Below are 5,126 nucleotides of genomic sequence, written 5' to 3'. Positions count from 1 at the left end.
CGCTTCCTCCAGCTTCACACTACTCCTCAAAAAGCAGCTTGTGTTTTTTACTTTCTCCTCTTTTTTCTGTGAAGTGATGCCTTTTTATCCGAGCAATAGATTTGCTGCAGTGTTTGAATGAACCCGGACCTCACACACACACACCTCGAAAAACTGTATGAACTCAAAATAAATGCACAGACAATCAGAGGGAGAGACATGGAGGCGAGAGGAGGGAGCACCAGAGACATTTTGGAAAAGTAACATTTGCCACGTTTACATGCACCCTGTTGTTGGTAGTCTTCTTCATGTGAGGCTGAATGGAGCCGCTAATAAATGGTAGCAAAAACAATCAAGATTTATTCACTTTGGTTTCAACTTGACGGATGAATTAAACCAATATATTGTCAGTTACGACAGGCAGGGATAAAGTCACATGATAAAGTCTAAAAATGTGGGGAAATCAGGGCTGGTTGCACAAACGTATGCACGGTAAGAAGAGTCATCATTCTGCTCTTATTCTTGTCTAATGGCCCCTTTTTAAAAAACCAAGTACTCCCAGGAACTGAACTCAGGAACTAAATGAGGACCTAAAAGTCCCCTCGGTGCATCTTAAGAACCTTGAGCAGCTAATAACATTTACTTTGAAAGAATTAAAAACTTAGCTTGACACCTATTTTCTTAAAGATACCACACACACACACACACACACTCATTTGGTTTGATGTTCAGCTGTAGTGCAGAAACCACATTTTGAGATAAGTCTTAGGAACTTGGCTGCATGACTTTGTATACAAGTCATCATGTAAAGAGTTTCCCACAAAGCAACATCTATTGCTTGCTTCCCGTCTGAATGAAATCTGTGGTGTGTTTTAGGTTTGTGTGTTAAACCATCATGTGTTCTTCAAAGGCTGCTGGACCTTCTACCTCAGGAGCAGGGACTGAATGAGTCTCTTAGGTCCTAAAGCTCCTGAGTTTCTGTAAATATGTCTGGTTTCCTGCACAGGTAAAGGGCCACAAATCGCACAAAATAAAATAAAAATCCAACTTGACTTGACTTTATTTGACCACAAAGCGTTCTAAAACTTCCATCAGGAGAAACTGCAGCTTCAGAAAGGAAGCAGATATAAAAACACAAAGGTTCCACATGAAGACACATCTCCAGCAGCTTGACAACACATGCAGCGTTTAGAGAACATTCAGCAACTTGAGGAGACATGCTGGGAGACCAGGGGACACTAAAGAGTGACGCACACAGCTGGGAGACCAGGGGACACTAAAGAGTGACGCACACAGCTGGGAGACCAGGGGACACTAAAGAGTGACGCACACAGCTGGGAGACCAGGGGACACTAAAGAGTGACGCACACAGCTGGAGACCAGGGGACACTAAAGAGTGACGCACACAGCTGGGAGACATGGGGACACTAAAGAGTGACGCACACAGCTGGAGACCAGGGGACACTAAAGAGTGACGCACACAGCTGGAGACCAGGGGGACACTAAAGAGTGACGCACACAGCTGGGAGACCAGGGGACACTAAGAGTGACGGCACACAGCTGGAGACCAGGGGACACTAAAGAGTGACGCACACAGCTGGGAGACCAGGGGACACTAAAGAGTGACGCACACAGCTGGGAGACCAGGGGACACTAAAGAGTGACGCACACAGCTGGGAGACCAGGGGACACTAAAGAGTGACGCACACAGCTGGGAGACCAGGGGACACTAAAGAGTGACGCACACAGCTGGAGACCAGGGGACACTAAAGAGTGACGCACACAGCTGGGAGACATGGGGACACTAAAGAGTGACGCACACAGCTGGAGACCAGGGGACACTAAGAGTGACGCACACAGCTGGAGACCAGGGGACACTAAAGAGTGACGCACACAGCTGGGAGACCAGGGGACACTAAAGAGTGACGCACACAGCTGGAGACCAGGGGACACTAAAGAGTGACGGCACACAGCTGGGAGAACCAGGGGACACTAAAGAGTGACGCACACAGCTGGGAGACCAGGGGACACTAAAGAGTGGACGCACACAGCTTGGAGACAGGGGACACTAAAGAGTGACGCACACAGCTGGGAGACCAGGGGACACTAAAGAGTGACGCACACAGCTGGGAGACCAGGGGACACTAAAGAGTGATGCACACAGCTGGGCGACCAGGGGACACTAAAGAGTGACTGCACACAAGCTGGAGACCAGGGGACACTAAAGAGTGACGCACACAGCTGGTAGACCGAGGGGACACTAAAGAGTGACGCACACAGCTGGTAGGACCAGGGGACACTAAAGAGTGACGCACACAGCTGGAGACCAGGGGACACTAAAGAGTGACGCACACAGCTGGAGACCAGGGGACACTAAAGAGTGACGCACACAGCTGGGAGACCAGGGGACACTAAAGAGTGACGCACACAGCTGGGAGACCAGGGGACACTAAAGAGTGACGCACACAGCTGGGAGACAAGGGGACACTAAAGAGTGACGCACACAGCTGGGAGACCAGGGGACACTAAAGAGTGACGCACACAGCTGGGAGACCAGGGGACACTAAAGAGTGACGCACACAGCTGGGAGACCAGGGGACACTAAGAGTGACGCACACAGCTGGGAGACCAGGGGACACTAAAGAGTGACGCACACAGCTGGGAGACCAGGGGACACTAAAGAGTGACGCACACAGCAGGGAGTCTTTCTCTCCAGTAGAAACAAAGCAAGATCCGGTAAATATAAGTCAGATTTTAATGACTTATTTTAGTTCTTATTCGGTCTCAAGACTCTTTTTACATAAAACTACCTCTGTATATTCTCTGTCGAGCTGCGGAGGTTAGCTAATCGTTGGAATATAAACATCGGCATACGGCTACGGATAAAGATGAACCAAGTTCGAAACCTAAAATTAGACAGTACGGCTTTTTAATAGCAATCACAGCTTCTCGAGTTAAAGCCATTTTATTATTGACCATATAACTCTGTAACATCCTCCGCTGTTAATCTCCAGACAGGTACATATATATATATTTGAAATGCTCTTTTTCCTCATCGTTCCTCTATCTTTTGAGAGCCAAGTTGCGTGCGGTGAGGAACAAGCACTGCGGGGCGTTTAGGGGCGTCCGTGGACATGAGGATTATCGGGACCAAGAAGATTTAAAACAATCTATAATCCTGACTTTAAAGACCTTCACGATAAGATAGTTTTGTGACTTTAAAGACATCGAGGTTGACTTTTCGTTGGATCCAATGTCATCCTGTTGCAACCAGCCCTGATTTCTTTTATAGTCTGAGTTCATAACCTGGCTATTGACCTCGTGGACCTCGCTTACCACATCTTGTCCGGATAAAATACATAGAAATTCCAAGATAAACTTACAAATATGTTACTTTCAATCAAATCGGCCAGATATTACAGCAGTGTTTTCAGTCACCATTTTTCAGTTTAATCTTAATTTAACAACCAAAGTTTACCTCACCATAAACCCAATTTTTTTTTAAATATTGAGATCTAAGAAGCTAAAGTACAGTAGAGCTGAAAAGCCTGTGATTATTCATGATGATGTAGACTCATTATTCATGTATAATCAATAACTAGTGCAGCTTTAACCCAAATGACAACAAATCCCACATCAATAGTGATCATTCATACTACTAGCTAACATCGCAAATGCTTGTATTTTTGTAGGTTGACCTTAAGGACCTCGCTTACCACATCTTGTCCGGATAAAATGCATAGAATTTCAAAGATAAACTTCCAATCAAATCGTTCAGCAGTGTTCTTCAGTCTCCATTTCCAGCTGAATCTTGTAAAGAGCGTCAAATGTAACAACCAAACGTTACCTCACCATAAACCCAACGTTTTTTTAAAGTGACCTCAATGTCGCTGCAACCTGTAAACACCATATCCCAACATGCATTGCGGCTAAACAATCCAATCACCGAGCTTAAACCATAGCTGAGGATCTTGGGTAATCAGTTCAGTGGCTGTGTATCTGTTTCCGGTTATTTTATTTTGAAATTCAGTTCCTGACGGACGCCACAAAAAAAACGAGATTATAGAATTAAACAAATAAATAAAAACAAGGATAATTGTGTGTTTTGTTGAGTAAATAACAGTATGTTATTTAGAAAAGAATAACAAATTAGAATGAAAAAAATATTTTAAAAATACAGATTTCAGGATTCTGAGGCTCTGAGCCATTTCTTTTCCTCACAGACGAACAAAAGTCCGACATTATACGATTGAAAAGGGGGAAATCGTGTTGGTGAACTATAACACGAAATGCCGTGAGACTGGGTTGTGCAACCATACTAGGAAAAGAATAATGCCACAGGTGAAATCCTTGGTATAGAAATAACGTATAACTTCATGCAACCAGCGTCTGGCTCTTAAGCTCCTAAAGAAAGTGCTTATATCAAAAGTCTCTGCATTTTGCTGGAGCAACAGTCGATTAAAATGAACTTTTTGTGCTAAAAACGGTAGATTGAATTCACTTAAAAGTAACATTATAGGCAAAACAACTATGAAATATTGAGATTAAAGACGCTATAATACAGTAGAGCTGAAGAAACTGATTATTCAGGATAATGTAGAGATTTGACTCATTATTCAACTAATGCAGCTTTAACCCCAAAAGGTAACCCAACAGATATTAAATCCCACATTTATAGTGATAATTCATTCACATCGCAAATGCTTGTATCTTTGTAGTTAATGTGCAAAATGGAGATAATATGTTATTATCTGTCCGTGTCACACAGAGTGTCTTGATATGTTGGTGCATGTAAACGTGGTTCAGAAGAGTTCATGTTTCCTCTCGTCTCTCTCCCACCAGTTGTTACTCTTTCTCAGTTTCAAACAATAACAAGAGTTGCATGATAGAAAAGCTATTTTAAAGTACAAAGGAAAAAGGATGTATATTTTCTGACTGCAGATTTTTTTTACGGATGTTGTTCGCATAATATGATATTGTTTTCGCATAGTGTTGAAAAAATACAGCGACAAGACGTTATGAATCATTAAAAAACACTTCCATAGAGCGGTGCAGGGAGGACGTACTTACCCGGAAGGAAGCTGCTGGTTCCCTCGACAAAAAAGCAACGGATTTCTCCAGAGGATTTTGTAAAATAGATGAAAATA

The 5,126-nt window shown here is 43.5% G+C and overlaps 1 protein-coding gene across 2 annotated transcripts in view; it reads left to right on the top strand.

Moving 5' to 3' along the window:
* Nucleotides 1-1,031, top strand: part of thrb (thyroid hormone receptor beta) — a 23,591-nt gene extending 22,560 nt beyond the window's left edge. For both annotated transcript variants that reach the window (XM_034226191.1, XM_034226192.1), the window contains exon 8: nucleotides 1-1,031. This exon is cut by the window's left edge and continues 2,509 nt beyond it. The gene's annotated coding sequence lies outside the window, so the exon portion shown is untranslated.
* The last annotated feature ends 4,095 nt before the right edge of the window (nucleotides 1,032-5,126 follow it).

This window comes from Gymnodraco acuticeps, unplaced genomic scaffold, assembly GCF_902827175.1.
Source record: "Gymnodraco acuticeps unplaced genomic scaffold, fGymAcu1.1, whole genome shotgun sequence".
Taxonomy (NCBI): Eukaryota; Metazoa; Chordata; class Actinopteri; order Perciformes; family Bathydraconidae; genus Gymnodraco; species Gymnodraco acuticeps.
Note: the sequence above shows the minus strand (reverse complement) of the source record. Positions and strands in the feature narration are given on the sequence as shown.